The 16,580-nt window shown below is 37.7% G+C and overlaps 1 protein-coding gene across 6 annotated transcripts in view; it reads left to right on the top strand.

Moving 5' to 3' along the window:
• The first annotated feature begins 2,413 nt into the window (after nt 1-2,413).
• The window catches only part of Zbtb44 (zinc finger and BTB domain containing 44), a 66,486-nt gene continuing 52,319 nt past the window's right edge, over nt 2,414-16,580 (top strand). For all 6 annotated transcript variants that reach the window (XM_027945497.2, XM_071616874.1, XM_027945499.2 and 3 more), the window contains exon 1: nt 2,414-2,956. The gene's annotated coding sequence lies outside the window, so the exon portion shown is untranslated. The remainder of the gene's footprint in view (nt 2,957-16,580) is intronic.

Here is a 16,580-nt window from a genome sequence, read left to right as displayed (position 1 = left end):
GAAAGCATTCTTGATCTGAAATGTTTCGGACTATATAACTAATAATAACCATTCAGCAATAATGGTCTTACCAAAAGAAAGTGACATTTGTGCCAGAATCTGGTCCCTAAAACAGCTTGTGGCTGAAATGAAACCCCTGGAATTTCCCTGGAATTTGAATTCCTCAGAATCATCCACATCAGATTAATATTTAAATTTTCCTCATACTATCTAGTTTGTTTGTTTCACCTGTGTACAGGCTTCTGATTTCACTAAATCTTCCCAGAGGTGTTATTTAACCTAGTGTCAAAGAAAGGTGTATGTATTCCAGCAACCCAAAGACAAGTCTCTGCTAGCTCAGGAAGAAAAAAAGTGGGAGGCTGCAGAAGCCACAGAAACTGACTCTGCCCAAAGTCAAAATAGAGAAGAGGACTCCTGCAATAGTTAATCTTCTTTGTGTTTTTTCTCGCACCCTCTCCAAGCATCTAGCACTTTGCCCTTAAGGACCCAACAACCATTTGTTGGTTTAATAAGAGTCTTCAGACTTGGAGTTGGGTGTGGAATGGGAGAATGATAAAAATTTTATATGTAAAATGATAAATAGTAAAAGCACAAAAAGGATGGAAAGATAGAAGAGACAAGAGATTAAGAAAGCAATTTTTGTGTTAATGTTAGTACTGCAGTGAAAGGCAACTGCCACCTCAGTCCCTTGAGACACAATTAGTGAAGACTTGCCTAATGGTCTTTTATTGACTGTCCTGTTAAATGCTCTAGGAGAGGCAGACTGGATTTATTTGACTACTTTATTCCCATCAGATTCTTCCCCAGTTGTTTACCTGGTACATCCATTTTCACCCAAACTCCATCAGGGCCTGGACCTCAGGCACCTTCCTGAACCTTGGTGGGTAAGCATTCTGCCTTCTTTCCCTTCCCCTTCTTCAAATCTCAGCGCAGAACTGAGCCTAAATTACATCTTTCTGATTTTACCCATCTGTAAAATGGGAATAATAAAAATGATGGTGGGAATAATACTAAAAACCTCTAAGTTGGGTTACAGCAAAAATTAGATAACATAAACTTGAATACTTGTTGGAAACTACAAACTATAAACATCTTGGTTTTATTGCATTTATTTCTAAAGCAGATTTCATTGGTTAAAATTAGGATGCTTGGGTGTTTGGCTGCTTGTCTCTCTGGAGAGGATTAATGTGAGATGTTGCCATGTGTTTCAGAAGAAAAATCCACTCATTTCAGCGGACGTCAACCTACCTTACACAAAGTCTTTGGAAATAAGTCTTTTGGCTTAAAAGCTGGAGGTGTGAGAGAACCAAGTATGCAAATGCAGAACAGCACGTCTCAAGAGCTCGGCTCCAGCCCGCACCCTGGCACCCTGCCTGCTTCCCAGCAAACGCGGCGGGCGCGCTGCTACCTGCTACCCAGGCCCCCCATAATCTCCGGGTTTGGGTCCACAACACATACCTGACAGGCTTAGGGAATTAACACGATTGATTTTGCAGGTGACCAAGAACTCTGAAACCGCCCCCCCCCCCACCGTAGGCGATACCAATCAGTTCGAGGTGACCCACACATTTCCTCCCCAAAAGGCCAGAGAAGTAAGCGAAGGTGTAATAAAATGATAGATTCACGATTGTGGGGGGAATAAGCAATAGGTTGTGGGGTTTTGTTGATTTTCTTTTGCAGCCGCTCTAGGTGTCCCTGGAACAAGGACTTGGTAGACCATTTTCCTAGTCATTTCAAGACTACACTTCCTGCCGGGTCGATCAGGAAATTGTTAGAACACCCTTTGGGCGCTAGGAGGATGCTGAAGGAGCCCAGGCAGTTAGTGAATCGAAGATACCGTAAGGGGGTCGCCGTCCGCCGGGTAAGCGGGCACGGGAGGTTCGCGGGTTCTCCGCGCCTCTCCCCTTGGCGCCGGGTTGCTCCTTGGCAGGCCTCAGTTTTCCACTTGTGAAAAATGGCCACACTACCAGTTCACCAGTTTTTGGCCTCGCTACAGAAAACCACCAGAGAAAACCGGAGTTTCTTTCGTTCTTAGTTCAAAGATTAACAAAATAAAAAAGTAATGTTTTTCTCAATGTAAGAGGGGAGCCGGATGAAAGGGCGGCTTTAAGAAAGGACAAACTGGTTGCGATTATGGCGCTTTTTTCATATAATTCTGCACGTTTACATATAGGCATAAGCGTACAGGCAGTGTCAAGATTGAAGGTGTTTCTGTGTCAGGCTGACTCCACCGAGCAAGAAGAACCAATACCTCACAGCTCAAGTCCCGGGGACCTGGAGGTCCTTTTCTGCGCTTGCGCAATAACCGCGGGTTTCCCCCAACCTCACCGCCCCCGGTCCCGCCCCGATATCGTGCGGCCCCGCCCACTTCCCCAGCCCGGCCGTTCGCGCAGAGCATTGTGGGACACAAACAAAGTGCCCCCAAACAGGCTGGAGTGAGCCGAGCGGCAACGGCGGCGGCGCCGGCCCGCACGCGCGCGGCGGCGGCTCCCTCCCAACCTTCCCCTCCCCTTCCCTCACTCCCCTTCCCCTTCCCCACCCCGCCCCGCCGGGAAAACGCGAGCCGTCGCCGCGCTCCCCAAACCGCCGCCTGCCCTCGGCCAACCGCCCCAACGGCCGCCCGCGCGCGGCTACCCGCGCCCCCTCGCTCCTCCCCTTAGGCCCCTCCGGGAGCCGGAGGTGCTTTCCTCGTCTCCGCCTCGCGCTCTCCCACCTCGCAGGCACGCCGGTGGGCTCTGCCGCCATGCCCCAGCCACAGGCTGCTCACGGGCCTAGGCGCGGCGGCCCGAGATAGGGTGCCCTGAGCCTCCCGGGGGAGGAGAGGGAGCCAGCCGCGCGCTCCGCCCCCTCCCCCCGGGCTGTCGCCGCCACCGCCACCGCCGCCGCCACCTCGCCGCCTCAGCCTGGCGGGGAGGAGCAGCAGCAGGCCTCCGGGCCCCGGCACCGCCGCCCGCAGGTAATGGGGAAGGGAAGGCGAACGGGGGGATGACTAGCCACTGCGCGCCGCTGGTGCACTGGGGTGCTCCCGCCTGGGAAGTGCCACCACGCGTCGCCCACCTGGGCGCAAGAGGGAAAGGAAAACCTGGTCTCTGACCCGCATCCGCGCCGGGAGACACTCCTCAGGGTCCCCCCAGTGACATTTAATCCTTCAGGGAGAAGGCTGGCCTTGAGCCCCGCAGTCCAGGAGCAATTACCCCGATCTTTAAGGGGTATTCATTTGTAAGCTTATCTGCCCAGTACCAAACCCAAAGCAGGCGGAGGTGTTAATCCCTCTCACCTCACCTGGTCGACCTGCAAGCCTAAGACCTGTTTGTTGGCTCCTCTCCCCTGCTGCTTTTTCTCTTAATAGTTGAAAGAAAAATATGGCACTTATTTAAAAAAGAAAAAAAAAATGCAGACACCTCTTTTTCTTCCCTACCTGAGGATCACTCTACATCTGATCATTTTACTGCCAGTCTAACCAGAAAAAGGGATTACCTACAAGTGAAATGAGTTCGTTAAAATTGATGAAAAGCAATTTGCATGTTTGTAAATTGTATGAACCTTAACCAGAATTTAGTATAAAAGCCAATGACCGTGTACTTTTTTGGAACTTATAGAAATGAAGAAAATACTTATTTTCGATTTCAACATATAAGTAGATTATCCGTTGAGGTTAGGGAAAAAAACTCTCCTTAACTTCCACTTATTTTCTTAGTGTTTTGTTTGAAGATAGGCTAATACTAATACCAAAACCAAACCATACAGTATAATAGATACCAAGAGTTTGGATTGGTAGGGATTTGACGATTTCTTTTCCTAGGGTTTCAGTGGAATTATTAAATTTTTTTAAAAAAATAAGAATCTTCATTTTTTTCCCATTACTTTGACTTCGAGTGGATATTTAATTTTATCTAATGTAGTTTCCCCTTTTCATGGAATGTGAAAGTAATTAATTTTTTTCAGTAGCCTTACATTTAAGGATGATTACATCCATTAATTATGAAAGTTGGATTTACTTATTTGTGCAATAGGGCTAGGTTTTACTTATGTAATCTTTAATTCTCAGAACGACCCAATGATGCAGATTTGTTACTTGAATTTTACAGATGTAAAAGAAACTTAGTAATGTTAAGTAATTTGCCTTAGGTCACACAAGTAGTAAGAGCTAAGATTTAAGCCCAGATATAATTCCAGGGTAGGTGTACTTTCCTCTGTACCTCTCAGTAGAGGTATAGTTTCTTTTAACTTTGTCATGAAAATTTTCCGTTTTATAGAAGTTGGGGGGGGGGAAATACATGAATACCCCAGAACCTATATTCAGTGATAAACATTTTTATCGTGTTGTTACCCTCTCTTTCTTTCCCTGTGATGTGTTGTGTAACCATTCCAAAGTAAGTTGGAAACGTCTCCACCTTTAAATACTTCAGCATTTTCTAAGAATATATTCATCTACTAACCCTGATCAGTAACAATACCTATCAAATAGCATATTCAATTAATGTATTCACATTTCCTCAATTGTTCCAAAGTGTCTTTGAGCCCCCCCCCCCAACCCTTCAAGATTTTGTATTTGGTGATTAAGACTAGTCCCTTCTGTAAAAAGTATAATACTTACTCTTTCATTTTCCTGACATCTACCTGACCAAACCAGATGTATAATACACCCACATTCTGGACTGCCCATGTCCCAGTGGTGTTATTTCATTTATTCCTCTTTCCCCTTGAAATTTCTGTTAACTGGAAGTTTGATCTTAAGAAAAGCTTGATTAGCTTAAAGTAAAACTTTCTTTGGCAAGAGTATTTAATAGGTAATGCTGTGTACCTCAGGTTGCATCATATAGGAAATATATAATGTCAGATTGCTACACTGTTAATGATGTTAAATGTGATCAGTTGATTGAAGTGGTGACTACCAAATCTGTTGTAAAGGTGTGTGGTTTGTCATTTTGTGACCCCAAGCAAATATCCTATTTCTGACTACATTTTGCTTAGTAATATTTAGCATCCATTAATTGCTTTTGCTTAAATCAGTTTATTGGTATTTCTCTGTAGGAAACATTTACTCCATAAAGTGGGAATAAGCTAAATTTTCTTGTAAAAATGCATATTAAATGCTTGCTTTCATCACTTCAGCATTCAGAGTAAAGAGCTGAGAAAATAGTCACCCCCATGGTGGCAAATAGATTTTCTTTAGTATTTTTGGAAAAGATACTACTATGGATTTGTGGGGGTTTTTTTTCCCCATTGTTTTAGAACCATTATAATCCTTTCTCTTTTGGGTGACCAAATTGTCCCAAATTTGATAGTAGAAACCCTTTCAAGCTGGCTGCTGGCACAAGATATCACATGCTTCTTTTGTACTTTGTTTGCTCCACATCTGGCAAGGGCTGTTTATTCAAGGTGTCTTGGGTCTTTTTAGTGAGAAATAGCACATAGAAACCAAGATCTGTGTATTTGGCGTATAGATTGCTGCTAAGGTGTCATTTCTTCTAGGCCCTTTGAGAAGAAAGAATTAAGAAATGGTTTTCTGCTTGTTTGTTTAATCAGAATTTCATAATGATATATCCTATTCAAATTTAGCATAGCAGAATTTTTCTTCTTTGATTCTGTTTTTGTCTTTTTGTATTAAAATCTTGCTACCAAATTAAATTAATATGCTTATTTGCTTTCTACTGTATACATAAAATCATTTTTAAATTACAATACCTGTATTACTGCTTCTGAGTGAAGTTGGGGATTTTTTTTGCATTTCTTTTTGTCCCTGAAATATATTACACAAAAGATGTGTAATCAGTACTATTTCCAAAGTCACTTAAAATACTTTTCGCTGGTCATACTACCAACTTGATATGATTCATTGGTTTCATATTTGGGGGGGGGGGTTATTTTTGAATTTGTAAAATATATACACAGCTCAAAAATCAAAATAATGTTTCCAGTTATACTTTTTAAAAAATTTACTCAAATTAGGTGAGTTTTTTTTTCTTCAGATTTTAATACAAAATTTATTTCTTGCATAGTCCATCAGCAAGTTAGATCAAAGAGCTGTCAGATTATTTTTTTAGAGCATTAATTATATATAGTATTTTGATCATTTTGACAAAATAGTACATGCAAGGAATTTGATTTCAATCCCATTTCTCCCCCCTTTTCCTTTCCTTCCTCCCTCCCCCTCTTCTCTTCTGCTGACCTTCCTTTCCCTCATTTATTTTTGATTGGTATTTTCTGCACACGTGTTTGTGCGTGCGTGCGTGTGTGTGAATACATACAGGTAATTCTTCTTGGTTCATTTATATATGTATGTAACAAGCTATTATTTAATTTGTTCCATAGTTCTACCCCTTTCCCTTCTTTCCTTCCTCCTCCTTGTTCTCCTTCAAATTAGTTTTTTAAGGTAAAATATTCTTTTCTTTTGCCATACTCCTTTTAATATCTACTTGCATATTTTAATTGTAGAAGGTTGAGCCATAAACAAGGTATAAAACTTAAAGCCATATAGTAGTGCTTTTAAATTAGATTCTGATTCTTCTGGCAAAGAGAAAGCACAAAGACTAATCTTTAGAAGTTAGAGAAATAGATTTCATGCTTTTGCAGATGTCATGTTTTAAATAAAAATTCCATAAAAGTAGAACTGCAACTTTTACTTTGCAATCAGGTCTTTAAAGAGACATGTTAATTGGTAGAGGTTTTATGAATCCATATACTTTTATGCCACACAACAAAACTGGTACACATATGCTAGCTGCAAAAATAAAGGCATTTAGATGTGTGATCAGTGAAGATAACATATTTTGTTTGGAATGAACCAAATTTGATAGAAATCACAATTATATGGTCTCAGATACTATGTTTGGATGGTTTTAAGAGGGAGCACTGGTTGTCTGAAGCAGGCAGAACACAGATAGTTTATTGACCTCCTGTCAACCACCTGATGAAAAGCCCACAGTGTGAATGTATTCTGTGTTCATCATCACTGCTTTTAGTACCAGAATGAGCATCTGTTTCCTTCAGGGAGTAGAATGGGATGATGGAGAATACATGTGCTTTATACCTATTCACCCTCATTCTGTCTTTAATTTCAGTAATATAGACACACCAAGATTGTTGGAATAAATAAGGTTGATTTTAAAAACGGTACAAACATTTACAAGGGTGTGTAGCCATGCAGAAGCTAAAAAGCCTGTTGTGGTTGACTAAAATATGGTGATGATGATAATTATATTTGTTGTGCCTTTTCTATAAACCAGGTATGCTAAACATGTTATACATTATCTCAGTTAAATCTCACATTAACCCTTCCATATTGCTACTAGTATCTTATCATGCCAGTAGGGAAAGTGATACCTTGAGTAGATTAAATGACTTGCCCAGGGTATCTCATCTAATAAGTAACCAACCCATGTTTCAAACTCAAGTCTGTCTTCAGAGTTAGCACTTGGCTGCTATCTACACCTCACACTAAATGTGACAAGTTGTAAAACTGAATATATTTCAATCACGATGAATAGGAACCACATAACTGATGTATATTCTGTAGGAAAACTGAAATCAACCTTACTTTTGTCATGTCTATTACACATATTTATGTTTTCCCTTCTAAGATATATGAGAGTTCCTGGTCCCCTGCTACAAGAACTGCATTTTAGATCACGTTTTAATAGATGTTTTTAAAGTATCAAAAAATAAAAAGTAAAGTAACAAAAATCAAGATGAATTGATGAAGGGGTAGATGAGTGATAAGACAAGTAGGGTATAATAGAATGTAAATAATAGCATATAGATATGGTTGTTTAGGCATAACAATATTGACAGCTGTTAAATAAAACAGTCAATGTCCTGTATTCTGTCAGCAATTATCCTCTGAAACTCCTAGTAAGTCTTCCTAGACTTATAAAGAATAAAACAACTTTGTCACTGAAAAGACTGTTGTAAAAGGGGTTCCCTCATTAACTTAGGAGACTCCTAATTAATTAGGCTCCTTCCAATGATAATTTTTTATTACCTCTATAAATATTACATGTATTGAAAATAATTTTCCCTTGTGGTTTCCTGACATTTTGACTGCTGTTAAATAGAGTGTACTCTAAGCTTTACGATGGGATATTTTTGCTTTAAATGCCACTGTATTTACTACAAAGCAGAGTTGTCACATCTAAGAACAGTTGCTTAAAATTTATCTCCTGTTAAGCTGAAAGTCACATTAGTTTTTCGTTATTCTTCACCCCATTTTAGGACATGAGCAGGAAATCTTGAGATTTCTACTCATATATTCTAAAAGAGCAATTGTATATGTGCTTTTAGAAATACAAAGCAACATTAGAGTTATATTGCACTCTTATTTCATGAAGTATTACATTAATTTCTTCACTAACATTATCATTAGTGCCTAGAATATTCTTGGCTAGCACATTTTTACTTTACTTATCCTGGAGTAAACTACTAACTTGTTGTGGTATCTCATATTGATAACTGTTTTGGAAGAGTAAAAATGGGTAGATAGAAGCTCATTCTTAGTTTCTCATTATTCTTAGAAAGTATCATTTCCCTTTTTTTCCCCCCACATTAAATATTCTTCCATTTTAAATTTTAAACTTCCATTGGCAGCTTACAAAAGTTTGATACCCAGCCTTTTTTGTAGTTTCAATATTCTGGTACTTAAATAAAATTTTTAAAATTCTGTTACTTTACAATATTGCTGTCTTGCTATATGTATTTTGACTATTTTAATAGCCAAAGGATATTGCTATTCTTTTTTTTTTTTTTTAACAATACCTTGATTTTATTTTTATGTGGTGCTGAGGATCGAACCCACTGCCTCGTGCATGGTAGGCGAGCGCTCTACCTCTGAGCCACAACCCCAGCCCTACTATTCTTTTACAGACATTAAATTGTATATATTTCTTTATGCTGAAGTGATTTGCTGTTGATTAGATAATGATAATTTATGGATGCGTTCATCATCACACATCTTGGGTAACATCTAGAGAAGACTATGCATCTCTGGAATCAACTTTTTATGGAACTACTACCCTCTTATTTCTGAAAATAACTATATAATTTCTTTATTGAATTATTTCATCTTAACCTAAGTATCTTGGTCCTCACTTATTCTTGGCAAGCAACCATACTTAATACATTTTATTAAATATTTTGTGTTCTTCGATTAATAAAATTGAAATATCCTTTGGCCCAAAGAAAATAAGATCTGAGAGTTTCCAGGAACTTAGACATATTGCAATTGTTTTCTTTTTACTGGTGATATTTATTGATTTATTGATGTGCATGTAAGCATTCTTCCACTTTTAATTTTTTCTCCTTTTTATATTTCAGCTACTTGGGTCCCCCCCCCCCTTTTGTTTTTCTTCCTTTCTACTTTGGATCCTCCCATTGCTCATTTCCCTTCTGTGACTTTCCGTTAATGTATGAAGGCAGTTTCTCTTATCTTTGGTGCCTTTTACATTATGTACAAACCATACTTCCATGAGAATTATTTTTATTTACAGGAACCATTGTCTCTTATCTTTTGCCCCACCTAGTGGTGTTTCTTCCTTAATTCTTTCTACTTTTCCTTAATTAGGTTTACTTAGCTTTGTTTTGAGAAGTTATGTAGCATAGTGGTAATACAACAAACTGAGCAAACCTAGCTTCAATACTGACTTTAAATCTGTTACTTACTAGTTGTCTGACCTTGAGCTCTTCCTTTTTTTTTTTTGGGGGGGGGGGGGGGTAGGGTGGGTACCAGGGATTGAACTCTGAGGCATTTAACCTCTAAGCCACATCCCCAGTCCTTTTTTCTATTTTAGTGAGAGACAAGTTCTCTCTTAGTTGCTTAGGGCCTCGCTAAGTTGCTGAAGCTGGCTTTGAACTCGCAACCTCCTGTCTCAGCCTCCTGAGCCACTAGAATTACAGGCATGTGCCACCATGCCTAGCTTCAAGCTGTTCCTTCTCTTTTGTGGTTTATTTTTCTTACAGGTAAAATATCTCAAAATGGCATATATCTCTGAAAGGTTATTGGTGGGGGGGTGCGGGAAGGGCGGCCTGGAGTTGTGGCTCATCGGTAGAGCGCTCGCCTAATAAAAGTAAATAAACAAAATAAAGGTATTGTGTCCAACTACAACTAAAAAAGAGTTATGTGGGAGCTAAGGTGGTGGCTCAGTAGTAGAATGCTTGCCTCACACAAGTGAAGCACTGGGTTCTATCCTCAGCACCACATGAAAATAGATAAATAAAATAAAGGTGTTGTGTCCATCTACATCTAAATATATATATATATATATATATATATATATATATATATATACATATATATATATATATATATTAATTATGTGAAAAATTTGTTTAATATGTAAAAAGTACTTAAAACAATGCCTGACACATTGAGTTCCATGTAAGTATTAGCCAGTAATATTATTATTGTTGCTTTTAATAAAAAAAATTCAAAGCCATTGATTCTTTTTCAACCATTTATTGAAATACAACTTAAAAGCTATAGGTTATTGCCACTAAAAAATTTGGATTTCTAATTTCATTTGGGTCTTTAGTGCCTCCTAGCTATCCTTCTGTTTTTTTTCCTCCACACATTATTTTTCAGATTTCATTTTCCTCAAAATTTAATTCTGTCCTCCCTTCTCAACTATCCACTTCTACCTCTAACTTCAAAGAGAAACAATGCTATCAAATAAGAACTTCTGCTACTTCTCACTGTGGGAAGAAGTGTTTCATTGTTGCATTTTCCTTGCTGAAAAATGATACCAATCTCAAAACTTTATGTAAAAATTAAATTATTTAATATGTAAAAAAGTACTTAAAGTAATGCCTGCACACACAACCTTTTTTCTCTCCATCACTAGGTATCCTCTTGTTTTGGGTTAATCATTTCATGTTCTGAATCCCATTTTCTTTTACCTATCGAGGGACCTTTTACCATGTAGTAACACATGTTCCCTGCATCTTTAATTTTTCCCTCTTTTCTGAGTCTATTCTAATAATAATCAAAAATATTCTCTGCATATTTACCACAATAATATGTATATATGTATTTTTATTTGTTTGGGAGAATGAAAGATCATTTCTATTCAAATATCAGTATATTTTAAAATCCTACTAAGCTAAGCTTCCAGTTAACCCCGTTGCTCTGTCTTTAGAACCAGAGTACTTCAGATTGAATTATTCGGGCCCACAGTTTTCACTTCATTTCTGTGTATTCTTTGTCAACTGAAATATTGCTTCTAACTCTACTTCTACTCCCTTGTGTGCTATTATAAGGTCATCAGTGACTCCTTTGTGGCTATATCAGATATCTTTATATCTTTATATGTTGATGGTTTATATCTTTGACCTATCAACATTTGACCCTGTCAATCACCCCTTGAAACATCTTACACCCTTAATTTCTGAAATGTCTTACTATCCTTGTTTATTCTGTATATCTTTTTCACTATTCTGTCCTCCTTTTTTTCCCCCTCCTTTATTTTACCCCTTGATCTGTTTAGCGAAAGGTTTATCAGTTTTGCTTATTTTTTTCAGAGAACCAAGGTTTGGCTTTAATTTTTTCTATTATGTTAGGTTCATTTTGTTCTTTTATTAACTTCTTAAGATAGAAGTCTGGACCACTGTTACTTTTTTTTAATTGTGATGAAACACACACAAAATTTACCACCATAACAGCTTTTAAGGGTACAGTTCAGTAGCTTCAAGTACATTTATATTTCTGTACAACCATCATTACCACCCATCTCCAGAACTCTTTTCATCTTTCAAAACTATAATTCAAGCCTGGTGCAGTGATACAGGCTTGTAATCCCATCTTTGGGACACTGAGGCATGAGGATCCCAAATTCAAGGACAGCCTGAGCAACTTAGGAAAACCCTGTCTCAGAAGTAAAAAGGGCTCCCAGCAGCCTGGCATGCCAAGGCAGGAGGATCACAAGTTCAAAGCCAGCCTCAGCAATTTAATGAAACCTTATCTCTAAATAAACTATAAAGGAGCTGGGGATGTGGCTCAGTAGTTAAGTGCCCCTAGGTTCAATACCTGATACCGAAAAAATAAATAAAAGGGGATAGGTTATGTAGCTCTATAATAGATCACTCCTGGGTTTAATCACTAAGTACCACAGGGGAAGAAGAAAAAACACTATGACCCCATTAAACAATAACATTCTAGTGTCCTCTCTACATCCCCAAGTATCTACTACTACTATCTTTATGAATTTACTTTAGGTGTATTATATAATTGGAATCATGTTAACATTTATCCTTTATAGCTGCCTTTTCACTTGGCATGATACCTTCAAGATTTATTCATTTTGTAGCATCAGAATTTTTCCCTTTTTAAGGCTGAGTAATAGTCCATTAGTGTGTTCCATGTTTGTTTATCCATTGGATCTGTTCACAGACATTTGAGTTACTTTTGGCTATTATGAATAATGCTGCCTTTATATAATTGTACAAAGATTTCATATTCCTGCTTTCAGTTCCTTGGAGCATATACTCAAGTGGAGTTGCTAGATCTTATAGTAATTCTATTTTTTTTTTAATTTTATATTTGGTACTGGGGATTGAACCCTGCCTGGGTCACTTAACTATTGAGCTATATCCTGAGCTCTGTGTGTGTGTGTGTGTGTGTGTGTGTATATTTTTTAAGACATGATTTTGCTAAGTCGTTAGGACCTCACTAAATTGCTGAGGTTAGTTTTGAACTTGTAATCCTCCTGCCTCAGCCTCCTGAGTTGCTGGGATTACAGGAATGTGCCACTGGACCTAGTTATTTTTTAAGGAATGCAATAAAAGGAAATTCTGTTAGTCTAATGTTGATGATTTAATTTATTAACTCTAGGTAAGTCTTAATCTCTCTCAAAGCTCTGAACTTATTTAATTAGGGAAAAGATTAAAATATTTGATTGAAAACTGGCTAGTTATGGCTGGGAATGTAGCTTAATGTTATAGTGTTTGCTTAGCATGCATGAGATTTGATCTCTAGCACGCAAAACAAGGAGTAAAAGTGGCTAAAGTGATACTTTAAAACTCTGGTAAAGTTTTCCACTTAATTCTCCCTGAAAACTTAAACACTTCAGGAAGACTGTTGGGATATAAACAGTCTGTTGGGATCTAAACTTTTATTTATGTTTAGATAAAGAAAAGGCATGTTCTCAAATATGAGTTCTCATGTGAATCCATTCTGAAAAGTGGTTCTTTCACAGAAAAAGAGCCATTTTGTTTGTTTCTTTCTTTGTTTATTTGTTTGTTTTTTAACTTAGATTGAAAACAGGGTACATATTAGAACAAAACTTAAAATATAAAGTACAGCTATATTTGTAAAGAATAAAACTTGATTGTAAAGAAAAAAGTAGAAACATCTTATTTTGATTTTCTGGAAAATTAAAGTATGATTGAGTTAACATTTGCTGGTTTCGATGCACTTACATAACATCTTCCCTGGATTTTAACATGAAGTTTTAACTTCAATTTATTAATGTGATTAAACACGAAGTAATATGTGTTTATTTTTGGAATATTTATATTCCAATAAATATAAGCTCCATTAAAAAAGTAAGCCCCATAAACCACAAACACTTTTTTGAGCATTTTACAAATATCCACTCTGTTGTAGGAAGTTACAAAATACAGGCAGGACCCAGCCTCTCCCCTCAGGTTGAATGTGGGTTTTGAGGAGAGCAAGATCTGCAAACAAATCATTGATCACCTATTACACAGAAATATTATACTGAGGATAGAGTAGTGATTATTTTTTAGAATCACTGCACCGTAATAAGTAATGTTATTGGTAAGTAACACATGTAAATGATTTAGAAACAAATGATTAAGAACCTCTGCTGGTTTGTCTTCACAAGGGCCTATACACAAATGTTCATAGCAGCTTTATTTGCAGTAGCCCAAACTGGAAACAACAGTGTGTCAACAGTTAAATGACAAACAGATTGTGATACATCCATTCAGTGAAACAGTCCTCAGAAGTAGAAAGGAACAAAAAAAATTCTTCAGCCCATGTTGTTGGCAAAATGGATGAATCTCATAGTAATATCAAGTGAAAGAAGTATGAGTATTGCATGATTCCATGTATATAAAGTTCTAGACCAATGCAGTACTGTAATCTGCTACTTGGAAGTCTGAGGCAGGAGATTGGCAATTTAGCAAGACCCACCCTGTCTTAAAATTAAGAAGAAAAAAAAAACAACCAGGAATGGCTTGGGATGTTAACTCAGTGGCAGAGTGCCTCCCCAGTGCTGCCAAAGGAAGAGATGGAGGGAGGGAATTCCAGCTAATCCAAAATGACAAGCAAATTGATGATTTCTGAGGAGGAGCAAAAAGGAGACATTGCAAAGAAGCACAAAGAAACTTATAGGGATCACAGAAATGTTCCCTATTTTGATTATGGTGACGATATATATGTCCTGACCTTTTTAAAGAATATATGCTGGGAACCCAGGTATGGTTGATTTCATAAATATGTTGGAATTATCCTTGGAGAGACAGGGCAAGTACTCCAGTAAACTTAAATTGGTAGTATGTCAAATGATACTGACAGAACTACTACAGGAGTTCCACGGAGGAAAAGGCAATGTGGTATAGCAGTAATATTAAGCCAGCGTTTAATTACAGAAGTCTGAGTTTGAGTACCTGTTAGGCCGCTTCTTTTCTCTGATCTTTAGTTTTTTTAATGTATTTCATAAGACTTTTAAGATCCAAAGAAAATACATTTGAAAATACATTTTAATCTGAAAGGAATATAACAAATGGAAAGCATTGGTGATATCTCATGTTGAAAAATAACAAAATAGAGTAGAATTTAACCTGTTGAGAGTAATAAGGAAAGAATTCCAGAGGTGAGGAAGTGGATAATAGTATATTGAGAGAATGATGAGCCAAAGCCAATTTAAAGCAAAGAGTTTATATTGGAGAATAAGGGAGGGAGGGAGAGAGAGCCTAAAGCATCTAAAAGTGTAATAGAGCAGGGAGAAGATAAAAAGTGAGAAAGCTTAGCCACAGATACATTGTTGTTAGGAGCCTTGTAACCTTTGACAAATCACTTCTTCTCTGAGGCTTAATTTCCTCATTAGTATAGTGGGAGATAATAGGCTTATCTCAAGGATTTTGTATGTTGAAATCAATATTAAATAACAGCATTATGGAATATTATGAAATATATGAAATGTGACATCATGAAAGTGCCGAAATGTAACAAAGTCTGCGTGGTAACCAGGGCATAAACTAATAAATATCTGGATTGAGATATTGCATTTTAGAGACTATCTAAATAATGTTGGAGGGTTAATTCCCTATGGTAAAACTAAAGGTAAGCAGTCCAATCAGGATGCTGTTTAAGTAGTCTAGCACAGGGGCACTAGAGAAAGGAAGGGGAGGGTGGATTTGAGATAGGTTTTAGTGATTGGGTCCATATTGGGAAGAAAAGGAAAAAGTTGTATTAGTTTCATGATTATCACAAACTGGATGACTTAAAGCAACAAATTTATTTTCTCGGACTTTTGGAAGCCAGAAATTCTAAATCAGTATCTCTGGGTTGAAATCACGATGTTGACAGGTATCCATTTCCTCCAAAGGCTCTAAGGCAGAAACCATTCCTACTTCTTCCAGCTACAGGCATTCATCTTATAGCCATATCATTCATCACTCCAGTTTCTGCACACTGCCATAACCCCCTTGACCTCTCCTTTTTATATCATCTTCTCTATTTCAACTATCCCTCTGCCGCCTCCTCTTAAGGATATTTGTGATTGTACTTTTTTCTTTTTAGAGTTGGTACTGTCATTGACCAGAGAACTTCAAAAAGAAGAGTACATTTGTGAGACATGATGATGAATTCATTTGGACCTGTTGAAGTACCTATGGGATATCTGAATGAGGAGTGACATTTTATATATCAGAAAACCTTGAGTCAAGTGGCTTAAACATTAAAGACATTATTTCATACACCAAACGAATTGCTAGGGTAGGGCAACTTCAGAGTTAGTTAATTTGGCACTCTAATGGCATCATCAAAGTCAATTCTCAACTTTTTCTTTGCCATCCTTAGATTATAGCCTTCCCATGGTTACAAGATGGTCCCCACAATTCTGAATTATAGGCCTTAATTCCAGAGATGAAAACAACACGTAGCTAGCTTGTTTGTGGCTGTTTTGGAAGGATGGAAGAGTGGCAATAAGATCCCTAGCAGGTTATATTTTTCTTGGTCAAAAAAATTTTTTTGATCACTGTCTTTTATCTAAAGCAAATCTTTTATATCGACAATGAAAATCTGTTGAGATATGTATCTTATCCCATACACAAATCCAACATCTATTTTTTATGACTATCTTAAGTGATAAATGACAGAACAGGCCCTACTGAGTACTTTCACTATCACACTATTTTGTGACCCTAAAGCAGTGGTTATTGTGGTCTGGTAACTCTCTTGGGGATCCCAGAACTTTTCAGAGGTCAAAACAATTTCATAACAATATTTTAAGATATTTGCTGTTTCTTTCAGATTCTCTGAGATATATATGATGAAGTTTTTCAGAGGCACTTGAAACATGCTATCACAACACACTGAATGCAAATGCAGATGTGAGAATTTG

Source organism: Marmota flaviventris, chromosome 9, assembly GCF_047511675.1.
Source record: "Marmota flaviventris isolate mMarFla1 chromosome 9, mMarFla1.hap1, whole genome shotgun sequence".
Classification (NCBI taxonomy): domain Eukaryota; kingdom Metazoa; phylum Chordata; class Mammalia; order Rodentia; family Sciuridae; genus Marmota; species Marmota flaviventris.
Note: the sequence above shows the minus strand (reverse complement) of the source record. Positions and strands in the feature narration are given on the sequence as shown.